This window comes from Bombina bombina, chromosome 6 (assembly GCF_027579735.1).
Source record: "Bombina bombina isolate aBomBom1 chromosome 6, aBomBom1.pri, whole genome shotgun sequence".
NCBI classification, from domain to species: Eukaryota; Metazoa; Chordata; class Amphibia; order Anura; family Bombinatoridae; genus Bombina; species Bombina bombina.
The window spans coordinates 6140229-6164212 of record NC_069504.1 but is presented as its reverse complement, the minus strand read 5'-3'; positions in this window follow the sequence as shown (position 1 = coordinate 6164212).

Here is a 23984-nt window from a genome sequence, read left to right as displayed (position 1 = left end):
CCTCGGTGTGGAAAGCAGCTGGAAGCGATCCTGCTCGCTTCCAGCTTCTTTCCGGTTATTGCAGTGATATGGAGGCATCCTGCAATAAGCTTAAATGGCCATCCAATGCAGAGAGAGCAACTCTGTGGCCCTCTCTGCACCGGACATCGATGGCCGGTATCGTTGGTGGGTGAGAGCGGACTTGGGAGGCGGGTGGGCGGCCATCGATGCGCCGTGTAATGTGCAGGGGGGCGGGAGCGGGAGGTAACCGCTACACTACAGAAAAAAAAAAATCTGAAAATAACTATAATAAATATGAAAAAAAAAAAATATTGTAAAGTATCTAAGTGATCTGCAAGTGGTGGGAGGTTGGTCGGGGGAAGCTACAATACAGAAAAGGGCATTTAAAAAAAAAAAAAAAAAAAAAAAAAAATAGATTACTTTTTTTACTAAAATGGGTGCTGGCAGACAGCTGCCCCAGATTTAACAGTCCAAAAATCAGCATGATTCGTTACTGGGGACCAGAGTTACAGTCCTTTGAAGTTATGGGGTTAGGGGTGTCCAATACCCCCGGTTCCCAAAGGAGCTCCCCTCCGGTAATTTGTCCACCTCTTGTCCTCCCTAGGGGCTACTAATCCCCAAAAGAGCGGAGCTCTGGGGCACATGGTTGCTGGAGTGACGAGGGGTAAAGTTAGCGGGTGTCCTGCTGTCCTGTGGCCGACCGGGAGTTCCAGGAGCCTGGACAGCCTGAGAGGGGTTAGGCGGGTGTCCGTTGTGAGGCGGCCGACCGGGAGTTCCAGGAGCCTGGACAGCCTGAGAGGGGTTAGCCAGGTGTCCGTTGTGAGGCGGCCGACCGGGAGTTCCAGGAGCCCGGCCAGCCTAGGAGGGTTTTCCTGGTCATACACAAGCTTTTTTCTAAACAAGTTTGGAACACAAAACCATGCAACCAAAAGCTTCCAGAGATTGTGGTTGCTCTGAGGAGCCCCAAACCACTGAGAAACAACAGGGGTAAGGTTGTAGTGGGGGTTGGGGGTAGCCTTAGCTGTCTGGTATCCGTGACACTGCGTTACTGAGTTTTACGCTGCTTTTTGGCAGGTGTTAGACTTTTTCTCAGCCGGCTCTCCCCATTGCACGAGCACGTACGACCAGCTCACCGCTGACTTAAGCAGCGCTAGTATTGGAGTGCGTGCGGTATGGAGCACAATTTTGCTCAACGCTCACTTCTTGACTTTTAATGCAGGGTTTGTAAAAACCCGTAATACCAGCGCTGTAGGTAAGCGAGCGGTGAGAAAAAAAAAACTGCACGTTAGCACCGCACAGCTCATAACGCAAAACTCGTAATCTGGCCATATCTAATTACAAAAATAAAAAAGACTAAAATTACAAAAACTAACAAACACTAAATTACGAAAAATAACAAACGAAATTATCAAAAATAAAAATGAATTACACCTAATCTAATCATCAAAATAAAAAAGCCCCCCAAAGTAAAAAAAAACCCTAGCCTACAATAAACTACCAATGGCCCTTAAAAGGGCCTTTTGTAGGGCATTGCCCTAAGTTAAACAGCTCTTTTACCTGTAAAAAAAATTAGAAAGACCCCCCCAACAATAAAATACTAACCCCCGAAGATCCACTCACAGTTTTTGAAGTCCCGCTTGAACGATCTTCATCCAGGCAGCGAAGTCCTCATCAAGGCGGCGAGAAGTCTTCATCCAGGCGGTATCTTCTATCTTCATCCCGGCAGCGCGGAGCAGATCCATCTTGAAGACATACGGCGCCGAGCATCCTCTTCATACGGTCGCCGCGTACACTGAATCTTCAATGCAAGGTAGGATTCTATTGGCTGATTTAAACAGATATAAATGCCCTTTTAAGGGCAATGCCCATACAAATGCCCCTTTCAGGGCAAGGCAATGGGTAGATTAGGTTTTACTTTATTTTTATTTTGTGGGTTTGGGGGGTGGGGGTTTGTATACTGTTAGGGGGTGTTTGTTTTGTAGCAAAAGAGCTGTTAAGTTTAGGGCAATGCCCTACAAAAAGGCCCTTTTAAGGGCCATTGGTACTTTATTCTAGATTAGGCTTTTTTTTTTTAAAGGGTATTAGAATAGGAATTATTTTTATTGTTTTATTTAATTTCGTTTGTTATTTTTTGTAATGGTACATTTTTTATTTTTTGTAATTTTAGTGTTTTTTATTTTTTGTAATGTTATGTTTTAGTGTAAGGCAAAGTAGGTTTTATTTCACAGGTAAATTTGTATTTATTTTAGCTAGGTAGTTAGTAAATAGTTAATAACTATTTACTAACTAGTCTACCTATTTAAAATAAATACAAACTTGCCTGTGAAATAAAACCTAAGCTAGATACAATGTAACTATTAGTTATATTGTAGCTAGCTTAGGGTTTATTTCACAGATAAGTATTTAGTTTTAAATAGGAATTATTTAGGTAATAATTGTAAGTTTAATTTAGCTCTATTTTTAATTATGTTAAAGTTATGGGGTGTTAGGGTTACGGTTAGGTTTAGGCTTACGTTAGGGGTTAATATAATTTAATTTAGGTTGTTGCGATGTGGGGGGCTGTCGGTTTAGGGGTTAATAACTTTATTTATTAGCGGCAATGTCAGGGAGCAGCGGAATAGGGGTTAATAGATTTATTATAGTGTGGGCGATGTTGGGGTGCAGGGGAATAGGGGTTAATAACTTTAGTATAGTGGCGGCGATATTGGGAGCGGCAGATTAGGGGTTAATAGTTTTATTTAGGTGGTGGCGATATCAGGGGCGGCAGATTAGGGGTTAATAACATTATTTAGGTGTCGGTAGGGGGCAGATTAGGGGTGTTTAGACTCGACGTTTATGTTAGGGTGTTAGGTTTTGTGACGGACCGCCTGGTACCCTAAATGAGTACCTCCGTCAGAACACTTCCCTTGTCCTGGACATCCCTTTATCCAGAGCAATATCTACTGGTACCCCCCTTTGACAGCAGTCTAAAGTTATGGAGGAGAACAGATCTGAGGCAACACTTTTCTGAACACAAAAATGAACACTTTATTTAAAAGCAGCACACAGATTTATACACCCTGGCATTCCAGAGTCACAGAGCTTCATGTTACATAGGGAATTGGTTAAACAGTAAAGCAAACATATGAACAATGCATCAAACCTCTAACAATTGTCTATTCACAGGTAAAACAGATTAGCATATCAATTTAATTAACTGGGGAAGAAAGTTTACTCAGACAATCTGATTTTGGGCAGTCTAGTTAACATATCACACAGGAACACAATCAGTTTACCCAGACAGACTCCTGAGACACAATCGTAATTGTAAATAAAATACATCTTATTACAGAATATAAGAACAGCTCTTATTAGCTATTAAGTCCTTTATGCCCACTTGGTTTATAGAGTCACAATTGCTCCCACAAGGGGCACTCACACCCTGTACCCATCCTGTATTTATAGATACAGGGTGACATGGACATAAGACAGAGTTATGAAAGTACATGGGGTGTCCAGCATATAAAATCCCACATTTCCATGCAGTCTCTGGGTATCCTTAAGCCCATGTACCTCCAGCCCAAAGAATGTTCCATAACATGCCCTTAGATCTTGGTGACTCACGTCACATATCTCCCCCTTCGGAAGGAGACTAACACAGGAGGAGACCCCAGACGGGTTGACTTTGAAGTTAGTCCGTAGATCCATTCCCCCAAAGCCCGTATCCACACAGTACCACAAACAAATTGTCCCAAACAGAGCATCACTCACCCGGCCGACCTCTGCCTCTCTCATAGAACATACCCGCTGCTGGGGAGAAGTGCAGACTGTCCCTTCTCCCTGGAGTCCTTTCAGTCGCTGGAGAGAAGAGAGGGTGGCTGGGCTCATTCCAACATGCTGTTGTGGATCTGGGCCAACTGCCCAACATCCCTGGAGAATACAGGAGGAGACTGTAGTCCCATCCACTTCTACTGGATAGGAATCTGCTATTGTTTGCAGAGAGAGACTGACATCTCTCTGTCCCAATGCCAGCTCCTCCACTGGGATTGCTGCATGCTCCTCCGGTCCCTCTGCCAGCGTGAGGCTGTCATTCCTGTTTTCTGGGGTACCGGTTAGGGGTGGGCAGAGGCCAAAAACACTCTGCCCTGTTGCCTGCTCTTCTGTTGGGTAATCCGCATCTGACACCTCAGAGGAAAAGTCAATTAGATCCACAATCTCTGGGTCCAGCTGGGGAGATAACAGGGTGACTAGGGTCCCAATGCCAGGGGGTTGGGGGTCTGGGCCGACTTCCCCGTATCCCTGCACTCCACGTGTGGAGACCACTGTCTCATCCACACCTCCCGGACCAACATCAGTGGATATGATGTCCACTAGATCCGCTGCCTCTGAAGTAAAGGACCACTTTCCAGCAGTTCTAGGTAATCCACCTCAAGGTACCATTCCTGATAGATAAACCATGTCAGGTCAGGCTCTAAGGCAAGTGCTTCCGATGGCTGTAACAGCTCCTGCCTCTTGCTTTGAATGTCCCAGAATCGATATCCCTCGGGACTGCCAAAGTCATCTTTCTCCTCAAATGCTTCCCATAATAAGCCGGGGCCACCAAAGTCATCACCTTCCAGGGAATAGTGCGTTTCTGCCCTCGACTGCCACCTGTCTGCAAACCAATATAACGCTCTGTACCGATCCTCAAGTGCGACCTCTCTTTGCACGAGGCACTTCAGTTCGGCTATCCCTTCACCTGTGGGTTGTCCTCTCAGTAAGCAGAGCCGCAAGTTTAGCTGGTCCCGAAGCGTTGTTCTGGGGAGGGCAGGACTTTGCCTCTGCAGCCATACCAATTCTCCAGTGCATCTCCCCTCATCTCTAGCCGAATCAGGGCTCTCCATTCCAGACACATCTCCTCTGGAACTGGCCCTCCTAAAACAGCAAGGGCGACTTTGACTTGCCGCTCGAAGTCCCATATTGGAACTTCCCATTTAGAGGTATCTGATCCCAGCATCTTAGCTGTCCGAATATTGCGATACCTGGTGATCTGCTTCACCACCTCCGCGTTCGTTACCCGGACTGCTGCTTTGGATGGGTTGGCTCCGTAGATTGACAACCTTCTCCGCACTCTGCTGTGGAATTTTTCCTCTGACCAGTGACACACAGTGACAATAACACACAGTGACCAGTGACAATAACACAGAGTGACCAGTGACAATAACACTCAGTGACAATAACACAGAGTGACCAGTGACAATAACACACAGTGACCAGTGACAATAACACTCAGTGAACAAATTAGGGCAAACAGTTGGCACAGTGTCAAGAGTAAATATAGGATGTCTTAGAGGTATAGGTAAAACCTCGGTGCTGCCCCTTTAAATAATATGAAAAAATGGGGTGGGGAGAGATAAGGGACTAAGAGGGGAGTACTAGCACTCAAACTCCTATTATTGTAATATGCTGTATCAAGACAGCTTGATAAAGTATCTAATAAGGTATATAAAATTCATAAGCTTTATTAATGCTATTTAAAATAAATAGATTACATAATAGTGATAAAGATCAATAGCTCACACATCGTTATAAAAAAAATATTTATAAAACCATTCACACAAAATTATTTACATGACTGACACCTAACAGACTGCACATTACCACCAGGTGAAGCCCCCCTGTATTCCTGGCCGATAACCGGATACTTCGGCTTCAGGTAATAGGGGCAACACTGGTAGTTAAGTGTGTACGCAGTCAATTATGGTGACAAAAAAAAAATCTTGAAAGTGGATTATAAGAACCCCACACAAACGCGTTTCAGCCGTTATGCAGGCCTTTTTCAATGTGTCTAAGATAAAAATGATGACAAGCCGAGTGTCAGCTACAGCCTCTTTTTAAACTTTCAGCTTAAACGCTATTACCAATCACAAGCGTTCATTGCCACACGCCCCCGCTAACAGCCTATGATGTGTGGTGGTTATGGCTTCCATTCAACACTGATGTGCTCATAACCAGGATTGGCTAATGTAAAGACAGTTTCCGATACGTCCACATAATCACGCCCCCTGTCTATATTTACAATGTGAGAGCAGATCGCATACGATATACATTGCCAGGAATTATGTACATGTCATCACACATTCATAACAGCGTTTAAGCTGAAAGTTTAAAAAGAGGCTGTAGCTGACACTCGGCTTGTCATCATTAGGCCTGCCTAACGGCCGAAACGCGTTTGTGTGGGGTTCTTATAATCCACTTTCAAGATTTTTTTTGTCACCATAATTGACTGCGTACACACTTAACTACCAGTGTTGCCCCTGTTACCTGAAGCCGAAGTATCCGGATATCGGCCAGGAATACAGGGGGGCTTCACCTGGTGGTAATGTGCAGTCTGTTAGGTGTCAGTCATGTCAATAATTTTGTGTGAATGGTTTTATAAATATTTTTTTTTATAACGATGTGTGAGCTAGTGATCTTTATCACTATTATGTAATCTATTTACTTTAAATTGCATTAATAAAGCTTATGAATTTTATATACCTTATTAGATACTTTATCAAGCTGTCTTGATACAGCATATTACAATAATAGGAGTTTGAGTGCTAATGACACTCAGTGACCAGTGAAAATAACACTCAGTGACAAGTGACAGTAACACACAGTGACCAGTGAAAATAACACTCAGTGACCAGTGAAAATAACACTCAGTGACCAGTGAAAATAACACGCAGTGGCAATAACACACAGTGACCAGTGACAATGACACTCCGTGACAATAACACACAGTGACCAGTGACAATAACACTCAGTGACAATAACACTCAGTGACCAGTGACAATAACACTCAGTGACAATAACACTCAGTGACCAGTGACACACAGTGACCAGTGACAATAACACACAGTGACCAGTGACAATAACACTCAGTGACAATAACACTCAGTGACCAGTGACAATAACACTCAGTGACCATAACACACAGTGACAATAACACACAGTGACCAGTGACAATAACACTCAGTGACAATAACACTCAGTGACCAGTGACAATAACACTCAGTGACCATAACACACAGTGACAATAACACTCAGTGACCAGTGACAATGACACTCCGTGACAATAACACACAGTGACCAGTGACAATGACACTCCGTGACAATAACACACAGTGACCAGTGACAATAACACTCAGTGACAATAACACTCAGTGACCAGTGACAATAACACTCAGTGACAATAACACTCAGTGACCAGTGACAATAACACACAGTGACCAGTGACAATAACACTCAGTGACAATAACACTCAGTGACCAGTGACAATAACACTCAGTGACCATAACACACAGTGACAATAACACTCAGTGACCAGTGACAATAACACTCAGTGACAATAACACACAGTGACCAATGACAATAACACTCAGTGACCATAACACTCAGTGACCAGTGACAATAACACTCAGTGAAAATAACACTCAGTGACCAGTGAAAATAACACGCAGTGGCAATAACACACAGTGACCAGTGACAATGACACTCCGTGACAATAACACACAGTGACCAGTGACAATAACACTCAGTGACAATAACACTCAGTGACCAGTGACAATAACACTCAGTGACAATAACACTCAGTGACCAGTGACACACAGTGACCAGTGACAATAACACACAGTGACCAGTGACAATAACACTCAGTGACAATAACACTCAGTGACCAGTGACAATAACACTCAGTGACCATAACACACAGTGACAATAACACACAGTGACCAGTGACAATAACACTCAGTGACAATAACACTCAGTGACCAGTGACAATAACACTCAGTGACCATAACACACAGTGACAATAACACTCAGTGACCAGTGACAATGACACTCCGTGACAATAACACACAGTGACCAGTGACAATGACACTCCGTGACAATAACACACAGTGACCAGTGACAATAACACTCCGTGACAATAACACTCAGTGACCAGTGACAATAACACACAGTGACCAGTGACAATAACACTCAGTGACAATAACACTCAGTGACCAGTGACAATAACACTCAGTGACCATAACACTCAGTGACCAGTGACAATAACACTCAGTGACAATAACACACAGTGACCAATGACAATAACACTCAGTGACCATAACACACAGTGACAATAACACTCAGTGACCAGTGACAATAACACTCAGTGACAATAACACACAGTGACCAGTGACAATAACACTCAGTGACAATAACACACAGTGACCAATGACAATAACACTCAGTGTCCATAACACACAGTGACAATAACACTCAGTGACCAGTGACAATAACACTCAGTGACAATAACACACAGTGACCAATGACAATAACACTGTGACCATAACACACAGTGACAATAACACTCAGTGACCAGTGACAATAACACTCAGTGACAATAACACACAGTGACAATAACACTCAGTGACAATAACACTCAGTGACCAGTGACAATAACACGCAGTGGCAATAACACACAGTGACCAGTGACAATGACACTCCGTGACAATAACACACAGTGACCAGTAACAATAACACTCAGTGACAATAACACTCAGTGACCAGTGACAATAACACTCAGTGACAATAACACTCAGTGACCAGTGACAATAACACACAGTGACAATAACACACAGTGACCAATGACAATTACACTCAGTGACCATAACACAAAGTGACAACAACACTCAGTGACCAGTGACAATAGCACTCAGTGACAATAACACACAGTGACCAGTGACAATAACACACAGTGACAATAACACACAGTGACCAGTGACAATAACAAACAGTGACCAGTGACAATAACACACAGTGACAATAACACTCAGTGACAATAACACCCAGTGACCAATGACAATAACACTCAGTGACCATAACACACAGTGACAATAACACTCAGTGACCAGTGACAATAAAACTCAGTGACAATAACACACAGTGACCTGTGACAATAACACTCAGTGACAATAACACACAGTGACCAGTGACAATAACACTCAGTGACCAGTGACAATAACACTCAGTGACAATAACACACAGTGACAATAACACACAGTGACCAATGACAATAACACTCAGTGACAATAACACTCAGTGACCAGTGACAATAACACTCAGTGACAATAACACACAGTGACAATAACACTCAGTGACCAGTGACAATAACACACAGTGACCATAACACACAGTGACCAGTGACAATAACACACAGTGACCAGTGACAATAACATTCAGTGACAATAACACACAGTGACCAGTGACAATAACACTCAGTGACAATAACACACAGTGACCAGTGACAATAACACAGTGACCAGTGACAATAACACTCAGTGACCATAACACTCAGTGACCAATGACAATAACACTCAGTGACCATAACACACAGTGACAATAACACTCAGTGACCAGTGACAATAACACTCAGTGACAATAACACACAGTGACAATAACACTCAGTGACCAATGACAATAACACTCAGTGACAATAACACACAGTGACCAGTGACAATAACACTCAGTGACAATAACACACAGTGACAATAACACTCAGTGACCAGTGACAATAACACACAGTGACCATAACACACAGTGACCAGTGACAATAACACACAGTGACCAGTGACAATAACATTCAGTGACAATAACACACAGTGACCAGTGACAATAACACTCAGTGACAATAACACACAGTGACCAGTGACAATAACACAGTGACCATAACACTCAGTGACCAATGACAATAACACTCAGTGACCATAACACACAGTGACAATAACACTCAGTGACCAGTGACAATAACACTCAGTGACAATAACACACAGTGACAATAACACTCAGTGACCAATGACAATAACACTCAGTGACAATAACACACAGTGACCAGTGACAATAACACTCAGTGACAATAACACAGTGACAAGTGACAATAACACTCAGTGACTAGTGACAATAACACACAGTGACAATAACACTCAGTGACTAGTGACAATAACACACAGTGACAATAACACTCAGTGACCAGTGACAATAACACACAGTGACAATAACACACAGTGACCATAACACACAGTGACCAGTGACAATAACACACAGTGACCAGTGACAATAACATTCAGTGACAATAACACACAGTGACCAGTGACAATAACACTCAGTGACAATAACACACAGTGACCAGTGACAATAACACAGTGACCAGTGACAATAACACTCAGTGACCAATGACAATAACACTCAGTGACCATAACACACAGTGACAATAACACTCAGTGACCAGTGACAATAACACTCAGTGACAATAACACACAGTGACAATAACACTCAGTGACCAATGACAATAACACTCAGTGACAATAACACACAGTGACCAGTGACAATAACACTCAGTGACAATAACACACAGTGACCAGTGACAATAACACTCAGTGACAATAACACAGTGACAAGTGACAATAACACTCAGTGACTAGTGACAATAACACACAGTGACAATAACACTCAGTGACCAGTGACAATAACACTCAGTGACAATAACACTCAGTGACCAATGACAATAACACTCAGTGACAATAACACTCAGTGACCATAACACACAGTGACCAGTGACAATAACACACAGTGACCAGTGACAATAACACTCAGTGACAATAACACACAGTGACCAGTGACACTAACACTCAGTGACTAGTGACAATAACAAACAGTGACAATAACACACAGTGACAATAACACACAGTGACCAGTGACAATAACACTCAGTGACCAGTGACAATAACACTCAGTGACAATAACACTCAGTGACCAGTGACAATAACACTCAGTGACCAGTGACAATAACACTCAGTGACCATAACACACAGTGACCAGTGACAATAACACACAGTGACCAGTGACAATAACACTCAGTGACAATAACAAACAGTGACCAGTGACAATAACACTCAGTGACTAGTGACAATAACAAACAGTGACAATAACACACAGTGACCAGTGACAATAACACACAGTGACAATAACACTCAGTGACCAGTGACAATAACACACAGTTACAATAACACTCAGTGACTAGTGACAATAACACACAGTGATAATAACACTCAGTGACAATAACACTCAGTGACCAGTGACAATAACACTCAGTGACAATAACACTCAGTGACCAGTGACAATAACACAGTGACTAGTGACAATAACACACAGTGACAATAACACTCAGTGACAATAACACTCAGTGACTAGTGACAATAACACACAGTGACAATAACACTCAGTGACCAGTGACAATAACACTCAGTGACAATAACACTCAGTGACCAGTGACAATAACACACAGTGACCAGTGACAATAACACACAGTGACACTAACACTCAGTGACCAGTGACAATAACACTCAATGACCAGTGACAATAGCACTCAATGACCAGTGACAATAACACAGTGACAATAACACTCAGTGACCAGTGACAATAACACACAGTGACCAGTGACAATAACACTCAGTGACCAGTGACAGTAACACTCAATGACCAGTGACAATAGCACTCAATGACCAGTGACAATAACACAGTGACAATAACACTCAGTGACCAATGACATTAACACTCAATGACCAGTGACAATAACACTCAATGACCAGTGACAATAACACTCAGTGACCAGTGACAATAACACACAGTGACCAGTGACAATAACACACAGTGACAATAACACTCAGTGACCAGTGACAATAACACTCAGTGACAATAACACTCAGTGACCAGTGACAATAACACACAGTGACCAGTGACAATAACACACAGTGACAATAACACTCAGTGACCAGTGACAATAACACTCAGTGACAATAACACTCAGTGACCAGTGACAATAACACTCAGTGACCAGTGACAATAACACACAGTGACAATAACACTCAGTGACCAGTGACAATAACACTCAGTGACAATAACACTCAGTGACCAGTGACAATAACACACAGTGACAATAACACTCAGTGACCAGTGACAATAACACACAGTGACAATAACACTCAGTGACCAGTGACAATAACACACGGTGACAATAACACTCAGTGACTAGTGACAATAACACTCAGTGACCAGTGACAATAACACACAGTGACAATAACACTCAGTGACAATAACACACAGTGACAATAACACACAGTGACCAGTGACAATAACACTCAGTGACCAGTGACAATAACACACAGTGACAATAACACTCAGTGACAATAACACACAGTGACAATAACACTCAGTGACCAGTGACAATAACACACAGTGACAATAACACTCAGTGACCAGTGACAATAACACACAGTGACAATAACACACAGTGACCAGTGACAATAACACTCAGTGACAATAACACACAGTGACAATAACACACAGTGACTAGTGACAATAACACACAGTGACAATAACACTCAGTGACCAGTGACAATAACACACAGTGACAATAACACTCAGTGACTAGTGACAATAACACTCAGTGACAATAACACTCAGTGACAATAACACTCAGTGACTAGTGACAATAACACTCAGTGACAATAACACTCAGTGACCAGTGACAATAACACTCAGTGACAATAACACACAGTGACAATAACACTCAGTGACAATAACACTCAGTGACTAGTGACAATAACACTCAGTGACCAGTGACAATAACACTCAGTGACAATAACACACAGTGACAATAACACTCAGTGACTAGTGACAATAACACTCAGTGACAATAACACACAGTGACAATAACACTCAGTGACAATAACACACAGTGACAATAACACACAGTGACAATAACACTCAGTGACCAGTGACAATAACACACAGTGACAATAACACACAGTGACAATAACACTCAGTGACAATAACACACAGTGACAATAACACTCAGTGACCAGTGACAATAACACTCAGTGACAATAACACACAGTGACAATAACACTCAGTGACCAGTGACAATAACACACAGTGACAATAACACACAGTGACAATAACACTCAGTGACCAGTGACAATAACACTCAGTGACAATAACACACAGTGACAATAACACTCAGTGACCAGTGACAATAACACTCAGTGACAATAACCACTATCCCTGCAGGGATGTGCGCGCTCCCGCCGGTATAGTGCACAATGTCATGTTAGTAACGAGGGCGGGCCTGAGCAGATACCAGCTGTGTCACGTGAGGAAGCTAGCGGATCACGTGTGCTGCGGACACATTACGGTAACTGCTCTAATGTCCCCTACAGCCACCTCCCACGTCACTTATATCCCCCCAACTTGTCCCTCACACGTGCCGCTCAACCGTTTATCCGGGACATGCTGGGAAATGTAGTTTTCCTCCGTCGGCCGTCTAATGTAAGTTAGATAATGGAAACTACACATCCCATAAAACATTGCGTCAATATGTCAGCCCCCTGTGTCTAATTATCCCACACCCCACTGTCTGACCCCCGTGTGTCTAATTATCCCACACCCCACTGTCTGACCCCCGTGTGTCTAATTATCTCACACCCCACTGTCTGACCCCCCTGTGTCTAATTATCTCACACCCCACTGTCTGACCCCCCTGTGTCTAATTATCTCACACCCCACTGTCTGACCCCCCCTGTGTCTAATTATCCCACACCCCACTGTCTGACCCCCGTGTGTCTAATTATCGCACACCCCACTGTCTGACCCCCGTGTGTCTAATTATCCCACACCCCACTGTCTGACCCCCCTGTGTTTAATTATCCCACACCCCACTGTCTGACCCCCCTGTGTCTAATTATCTCACACCCCACTGTCTGACCCCCCTGTGTCTAATTATCCCACACCCCACTGTCTGACCCCCGTGTGTCTAATTATCCCACACCCCACTGTCTGACCCCCGTGTGTCTAATTATCCCACACCCCACTGTCTGACCCCCCTGTGTCTAATTATCTCACACCCCACTGTCTGACCCCCCTGTGTTTAATTATCCCACACCCCACTGTCTGACTCCCCTGTGTCTAATTATCTCACACCCCACTGTCTGACCCCCCTGTGTCTAATTATCTCACACCCCACTGTCTGACCCCCGTGTGTCTAATTATCTCACACCCCACTGTCTGACCCCCGTGTGTCTAATTATCTCACACCCCACTGTCTGACCCCCCTGTGTCTAATTATCCCACACCCCACTGTCTGACCCCCGTGTGTCTAATTATCCCACACCCCACTGTCTGACCCCCGTGTGTCTAATTATCTCACACCCCACTGTCTGACCCCCCTGTGTTTAATTATCCCACACCCCACTGTCTGACCCCCGTGTGTCTAATTATCTCACACCCCACTGTCTGACCCCCGTGTGTCTAATTATCTCACACCCCACTGTCTGACCCCCGTGTGTCTAATTATCTCACACCCCACTGTCTGACCCCCCTGTGTCTAATTATCTCACACCCCACTGTCTGACCCCCGTGTGTCTAATTATCTCACACCCCACTGTCTGACCCCCCTGTGTCTAATTATCCCACACCCCATGGTCTGACCCCCGTGTGTCTAATTATCTCACACCCCACTGTCTGACCCCCGTGTGTCTAATTATCTCACACCCCACTGTCTGACCCCCGTGTGTCTAATTATCTCACACCCCACTGTCTGACCCCCCCTGTGTCTAATTATCTCACACCCCACTGTCTGACCCCCCCGTGTGTCTAATTATCTCATACCCCACTGTCTGACCCCCCCTGTGTCTAATTATCTCACACCCAACTGTCTGACCCCCGTGTGTCTAATTATCTCACACCCCACTGTCTGACCCCCGTGTGTCTAATTATCTCACACCCCACTGTCTGACCCCCGTGTGTCTAATTATCTCACACCCCACTGTCTGACCCCCCTGTGTCTAATTATCCCACACCCCACTGTCTGACCCCCGTGTGTCTAATTATCTCACACCCCACTGTCTGACCCCCGTGTGTCTAATTATCTCACACCCCACTGTCTGACCCCCGTGTGTCTAATTATCTCACACCCCACTGTCTGACCCCCGTGTGTCTAATTATCTCACACCCCACTGTCTGACCCCCGTGTGTCTAATTATCTCACACCCCACTGTCTGACCCCCGTGTGTCTAATTATCCCACACCCCACTGTCTGACCCCCGTGTGTCTAATTATCTCACACCCCACTGTCAGACCCCCCTGTGTCTAATTATCTCACACCCCACTGTCTGACCCCCTTGTGTCTAATTATCTCACACCCCACTGTCTGACCCCCCTGTGTCTAATTATCTCACACCCCACTGTCTGACCCCCCTGTGTCTAATTATCTCACACCCCACTGTCTGACCCCCGTGTGTCTAATTATCCCACACCCCACTCTCTGTCCCCCGTGTGTCTAATTATCCCACACCCCACTGTCTGACCCCCCTGTGTCTAATTATCCCACACCCCACTGTCTGACCCCCGTGTGTCTAATTATCCCACACCCCACTGTCTGACCCCCGTGTGTCTAATTATCCCACACCCCACTGTCTGACCCCCCTGTGTCTAATTATCTCACACCCCACTGTCTGACCCCCGTGTGTCTAATTATCTCACACCCCACTGTCTGACCCCCGTGTGTCTAATTATCTCACACCCCACTGTCTGACCCCCGTGTGTCTAATTATCTCACACCCCACTGTCTGACCCCCCTGTGTCTAATTATCTCACACCCCACTGTCTGACCCCCCTGTGTCTAATTATCCCACACCCCACTGTCTGACCCCCGTGTGTCTAATTATCCCACACCCCACTTTCTGACCCCGTGTGTCTAATTATCCCACACCCCACTGTCTGACCCCCCTGTGTCTAATTATCTCACACCCCACTGTCTGACCCCCGTGTGTCTAATTATCTTACACACCACTGTCTGACCCCCCTGTGTCTAATTATCTCACACCCCACTGTCTGACCCCCGTGTGTCTAATTATCTCACACCCCACTGTCTGACCCCCCTGTTTCTAATTATCTCACACCCCACTGTCTGACCCCCGTGTGTCTAATTATCTCACACCCCACTGTCTGACCCCCGTGTGTCTAATTATCTCACACCCCACTGTCTGACCCCCCCTGTGTCTAATTATCTCACACCCCACTGTCTGACCCCCCTGTGTCTAATTATCCCACACCCCACTGTCTGACCCCCGTGTGTCTAATTATCCCACACCCCACTGTCTGACCCCCCTGTGTCTAATTATCCCACACCCCACTGTCTGACCCCCGTGTGTCTAATTATCTCACACCCCACTGTCTGACCCCCGTGTGTCTAATTATCTCACACCCCACTGTCTGACCCCCGTGTGTCTAATTATCCCACACCCCACTGTCTGACCCCCGTGTGTCTAATTATCTCACACCCCACTGTCTGACCCCCGTGTGTCTAATTATCTCACACCCCACTGTCAGACCCCCCTGTGTCTAATTATCTCACACCCCACTGTCTGACCCCCCTGTGTCTAATTATCTCACACCCCACTGTCTGACCCCCCTGTGTCTAATTATCTCACACCCCACTGTCTGACCCCCGTGTGTCTAATTATCCCACACCCCACTCTCTGTCCCCCGTGTGTCTAATTATCCCACACCCCACTGTCTGACCCCCGTGTGTCTAATTATCTCACACCCCACTGTCTGACCCCCCTGTGTTTAATTATCCCACACCCCACTGTCTGACCCCCGTGTGTCTAATTATCTCACACCCCACTGTCTGACCCCCGTGTGTCTAATTATCTCACACCCCACTGTCTGACCCCCGTGTGTCTAATTATCTCACACCCCACTGTCTGACCCCCCTGTGTCTAATTATCTCACACCCCACTGTCTGACCCCCGTGTGTCTAATTATCTCACACCCCACTGTCTGACCCCCCTGTGTCTAATTATCCCACACCCCATGGTCTGACCCCCGTGTGTCTAATTATCTCACACCCCACTGTCTGACCCCCCTGTGTCTAATTATCTCACACCCCACTGTCTGACCCCCCTGTGTCTAATTATCCCACACCCCACTGTCTGACCCCCGTGTGTCTAATTATCCCACACCCCACTGTCTGACCCCCCTGTGTCTAATTATCCCACACCCCACTGTCTGACCCCCCTGTGTCTAATTATCTCACACCCCGCTGTCTGACCCCCCTGTGTCTAATTACCCCACACCCCACTGTCTGACCCCCCTGTGTCTAATTATCCCACACCCCACTGTCTGACCCCCCTGTGTCTAATTATCTCACACCCCACTGTCTAACCCCCCTGTGTCTAATTATCTCACACCCCACTGTCTGACCCCCTCAGTGACAATAACACACAGTGACAATAACACACAGTGACCAGTGACAATAACACACAGTGACAATAACACTCAGTGACCAGTGACAATAACACACAGTGACAATAACACTCAGTGACTAGTGACAATAACACTCAGTTACAATAACACACAGTGACTAGTGACAATAACACACAGTGACAATAACACTCAGTGACTAGTGACAATAACACACAGTGACAATAACACTCAGTGACAATAACACTCAGTGACTAGTGACAATAACACACAGTGACAATAACACTCAGTGACAATAACACTCAGTGACTAGTGACAATAACACACAGTGACAATAACACTCAGTGACTACTGACAATAACACTCAGTGACAATAACACTCAGTGACAATAACACACAGTGACAATAACACACAGTGACCAGTGACAATAACACACAGTGACAATAACACTCAGTGACTAGTGACAATAACACACAGTGACAATAACACTCAGTGACCATTGACAATAACACACAGTGACTAGTGTCAATAACACACAGTGACAATAACACTCAGTGACTACTGACAATAACACACAGTGACAATAACACTCAGTGACAATAACACACAGTGACAATAACACACAGTGACCAGTGACAATAACACACAGTGACTAGTGACAATAACACACAGTGACAATAACACTCAGTGACCAGTGACAATAACACTCAGTGACAATAACACTCAGTGACAATAACACACAGTGACCAATGACAATAACACTCAGTGACAATAACACTCAGTGACCAGTGACAATAACACTCAGTGACAATAACACTCAGTGACTACTGACAATAACACTCAGTGACAATAACACTCAGTGACAATAACACACAGTGACAATAACACACAGTGACCAGTGACAATAACACACAGTGACAATAACACTCAGTGACTAGTGACAATAACACACAGTGACAATAACACTCAGTGACCATTGACAATAACACACAGTGACTAGTGACAATAACACACAGTGACAATAACACTCAGTGACTACTGACAATAACACACAGTGACAATAACACTCAGTGACAATAACACTCAGTGACAATAACACACAGTGACAATAACACACAGTGACCAGTGACAATAACACACAGTGACTAGTGACAATAACACACAGTGACAATAACACTCAGTGACCAGTGACAATAACACTCAGTGACAATAACACTCAGTGACAATAACACACAGTGACCAATGACAATAACACTCAGTGACAATAACACTCAGTGACCAGTGACAATAACACTCAGTGACAATAACACACAGTGACCAATGACAATAACACACAGTGACAATAACACTCAGTGACAATAACACTCAGTGACCAGTGACAATAACACACAGTGACCAGTGACAATAACACTCAGTGACCAGTGACAATAACACACAGTGACAATAACACTCAGTGACCAGTGACAATAACACTCAATGACCAGTGACAATAGCACTTAATGACCAGTGACAATAACACAGTGACAATAACACTCAGTGACCAGTGACAATAACACTCAGTGACAATAACACTCAGTGACAATAACACACAGTGACCAATGACAATAACACTCAGTGACAATAACACTCAGTGACCAATGACAATAACACACAGTGACAATAACACTCAGTGACCAGTGACAATAACACTCAGTGACAATAACACTCAGTGACCAGTGACAATAACACATAGTGACCAGTGACAATAACACTCAGTGACCAGTGACAATAACACACAGTGACAATAATACTCAGTGACCAGTGACAATAACACTCAATGACCAGTGACAATAGCACTCAATGACCAGTGACAATAACATAGTGACAATAACACTCAGTGACCAGTGACAATAACACACAGTGACCAGTGACAATAACACTCAGTGACCAGTGACAGTAACACTCAATGACCAGTGACAATAGCACTCAATGACCAGTGACAATAGCACTCAATGACCAGTGACAATAACACTCAGTGACCAGTGACAATAACACTCAGTGACCAGTGACAATAACACACAGTGACAATAACACTCAGTGACCAGTGACAATAACACACAGTGACAATAACACTCAGTGACCACCCCCCACTGTCTGACCCCAGTGAGTGGGATAATTACACACACTGGCGGGTCAGACGTGGGTGTGTGTAATTATCCCACACCCCACTGTCTGACCCCCCGTGTGTCTAATTATCCCACACCCCACGGTCTGACCCCCGTGTGTGTAATTATCCCACACCCCACTGTCTGACCCCCCGTGTGTGTAATTATCCCACACCCCACGGTCTGACCCCCCGTGTGTAATTATCCCACACCCCACCGTCTGACCCCCGTGTGTCTAATCCCACACCCCACCGTCTGACCCCCGTGTGTCTAATTATCCCACACCCCACTGTCTGACCCCCGTGTGTCTAATTATCCCACACCCCACTGTCTGACCCCCCGTGTGTGTAATTATCCCACACCCCACTGTCTGACCCCCCGTGTGTGTAATTATCCCACACCCCACTGTCTGACCCCTGTGTGTGTAATTATCCCACACCCCACTGTCTGACCCCCGTGTGTGTAATTATCCCACACCCCACGGTCTGACCCACCCCGTGTGTCTAATTATCACACACACCATGGTCTGACCCCCCCGTGTGTCTAATTATCCCACACCCCACGGTCTGACCCCCCCGTGTGTCTATCCCACACCCCAAGGTCTGACCCCCCGTGTGTCTAATTATCCCACACCCCATGGTCTGACCCCCGTGTGTCTAATTATCCCACAACCACGGTCTGAACCCCCCGTGTGTCTAATTATCCCACACCCCGCAGTCTGACCCCCCCGTGTGTCTAATTATCCCACACCCCGCGGTCTGAACCCCCCGTGTGTCTAATTATCCCACACCCCATGGTCTGACCCCCGTGTGTCTAATTATCCCACAACCACGGTCTGACCCCCCCGTGTGTCTAATTATCCCACACCCCGCGGTCTGAACCCCCCGTGTGTCTAATTATCCCACACCCAATGGTCTGACCCCCCGTGTGTCTAATTATCCCACACCCCGGGGTCTGACCCCCATGTGTCTAATTATCCCACACCCCACGGTCTGACCCCTCTCATGTGTCTAATTATCTCACACCCCGCGGTCTGACCCCCCATGTGTCTAATTATCCCACACCTTATGGTTTGACCCCCCATGTGTCTAATTATCCCACACCTTATGGTCTGATCCCCCATGTGTCTAATTATCCCACACCTTATGGTCTGATCCCCCATGTGTCTAATTATCCCACACCTTATGGTCTGATCCCCCATGTGTCTAATTATCCCACACCTTATGGTCTGATCCCCCATGTGTCTAATTATCCCACACCTTATGGTCTGATCCCCCATGTGTCTAATTATCCCACACCTTATGGTCTGATCCCCCATGTGTCTAATTATCCCACGCCTTACGGTCTGACCCCCAATGTGTCTAATTATCCCACACCTTACGGTCTGACCCCCCCCCATGTGTCTAATTATCCCACACCTTACGGTCTGATCCCCCATGTGTCTAATTATCCTACACCTTATGGTCTGACCCCCCATGTGTCTAATTATCCCACACCTTATGGTCTGACCCCCCCCATTTGTCTAATTATCCCACACCTTATGGTCTGACCCCCCATTTGTCTAATTATCCCACACCTTATGGTCTGACCCCCCCATTTGTCTAATTATCCCACACCTTATGGTCTGACCCCCAATGTGTCTAATTATCCCACACCTTATGGTCTGACCCCCCCATTTGTCTAATTATCCCACACCTTATGGTCTGACCCCCCCATTTGTCTAATTATCCCACACCTTATGGTCTGACCCCCAATGTGTCTAATTATCCCCACACCTTACGGTCTGACCCCCCCATGTGTCTAATTATCCCACACCTTATGGTCTGACCACCCATGTGTCTAATCCCACATCTACGGTCTGACCCCCCATGTGTCTAATTAACCCACAACCCACGGTCTGACCCCCTCACGTGTCTAATTTTCCCACACCTTACGGTCTGTCCCCCCATGTGTCTAATTATCCCACACCCCGTGGTCTGACCCCCCCTTGTGTCTAATTATCTCACACCCCGCGGTCTGACCCCCCATGTGTCTAATTATCCCACACCTTATGGTCTGATCCCCCATGTGTCTAATTCTCCTACACCTTAGGTCTGACCCTACATGTTTCTAATTATCCCACACCTTACGGTCTGAACCCCCATATGTCTAATTATCCCACACCCCGCGTTCTGAGCCCCCATGTGTCTAATTATTTCACACCCCACAGTCTGACCCCCCATGTGTCTAATTATTTCACACCTTACGGTCTGACCCCCATGTGTCTAATTATCCCACACCTTATGGTCTGACCCCCATGTGTCTAATTATCCCACACCTTATGGTCTGACCCCCATGTGTCTAATTATCCCACACCTTACGGTCTGACCCCCCCATGTGTCTAATTATCCCACACCCCATGGTCTGACCTCCCCCCATGTGTCTAATTATCTCACACCCCACAGTCTGACCCCCCCATGTGTCTAATTATCTCACACCCCACAGTCTGACCCCCCCATGTGTATAATTACCCCACACCTTATGGTCTGACCCCCATGTGTCTAATTACCCCACAACTTATGGTCTGACCCCCATGTATCTAATTATCCCACACCTTACGGTCTGACCCCCCATGTTTCTAATTATCCCACACCTTATGGTCTGCCCCCCATGTGTCTAATTATCCCACACCTTATGGTCTGACCCCCATGTGTCTAATTATCCCACACCTTATGGTCTGACCCCCATGTGTCTAATTACCCCACACCTTATGGTCTGACCCCCCCATGTGTCTAATTATCCCACACCTTACGGTCTGACCCCCCATGTTTCTAATTATCCCACACCTTATGGTCTGCCCCCCATGTGTCTAATTATCCCACACCTTATGGTCTGACCCCCCATGTGTCTAATTATCCCACACCCCACGGTCTGACCCCCCCCCTGTGTCTAATTATCCCACACCTTATGGTCTGCCCCCCCATATTTCTAATTATCCCACACCTTATGGTCTGACCCCCATGTGTCTAATTATCCCGCACCTTATGGTCTGACCCCCATGTGTCTAATTATCCCACACCTTACGGTCTGACCCACCCCATGTGTCTAATTATCCCACACCTTACGGTCTGACCCCCCCATGTGTCTAATTATCCCACACCTTACGGTCTGACCCCCCCCCATGTGTCTAATTATCCCACACCTTACGGTCTGACCCCCCATGTGTCTAATTATCCAACACCCCATGGTCTGACCCCCCATGTGTCTAATTATCTCACACCCCACAGTCTGACCCCCCCATGTGTATAATTATCCCACACCACACGGTCTGACCCCCCATGTGTCTAATTATCTCACACCCCACGGTCTGAACCCCCATGTTTCTAATTATCCCACACCTTTTGGTCTGACCCCCCCCCATGTGTCTAATTATCCCACACCTTACGGTCTGACCCCCCATGTTTCTAATTATCCCACACCTTATGGTCTGACCCCCATGTGTCTAATTACCCCACACCTTATGGTCTGACCCCCCATGTGTCTAATTGTCCCACACCTTATGGTCTGAACCCCCATGTGTCTAATTATCCCACACCTTACGGTCTGACCCCCCCATGTGTCTAATTATCCCACACCTTATGGTCTGTCCCCCCATGTGTCTAATTACCCCACACCTTATGGTCTGACCCCCCATGTGTCTAATTATCCCACACCTTACGGTCTGACCCCCCATGTTTCTAATTATCCCACACCTTATGTTCTGTCCCCCCATGTGTCTAATTATCCCACACCTTATGGTCTGACCCCCATGTGTCTAATTATCCCACACCTTACGGTCTGACCCCCCCATGTGTCTAATTATCCCACACCTTACGGTCTGACCCCCCCATGTGTCTAATTATCCCACACCTTACTGTCTGACCCCCCCATGTGTCTAATTATCCCACACCCCATGGTCTGACCCTCCCCCCATGTGTCTAATTATCTCACACCCCACAGTCTGACCCCCCCCCATGTGTATAATTATCCCACACCACATGGTCTGACCCCCCATGTGTCTAATTATCTCACACCCCACGGTCTGAACCCCCATGTTTCTAATTATCCCACACCTTATGGTCTGACCCCCCCATTTTTCTAATTTTCCCACACCTTATGGTCTGCCCCCCATGTGTCTAATTATCCCACACCTTATGGTCTGACCCCCCATGTGTCTAATTATCCCACACCTTATGGTCTGACCCCCCATGTGTCTAATTATCCCACACCTTACGGTCTGACCCCCCATGTTTCTAATTATCCCACACCTTATGGTCTGCCCCCCATGTGTCTAATTATCCCACACCTTATGGTCTGACCCCCAATGTGTCTAATTATCCCAGACCTTACGGTCTTAACCCCCATGTGTCTAATTACCCCACACCTTATGGTCTGCCCCCCATGTGTCTAATTATCTCACACCTTGCGGTCTGACCCCCCATGTGTCTAATTATCCCACACCCCATGGTCTGACCTCCCCATGTGTCTAATTATCCCACACCTTACGGTCTGAC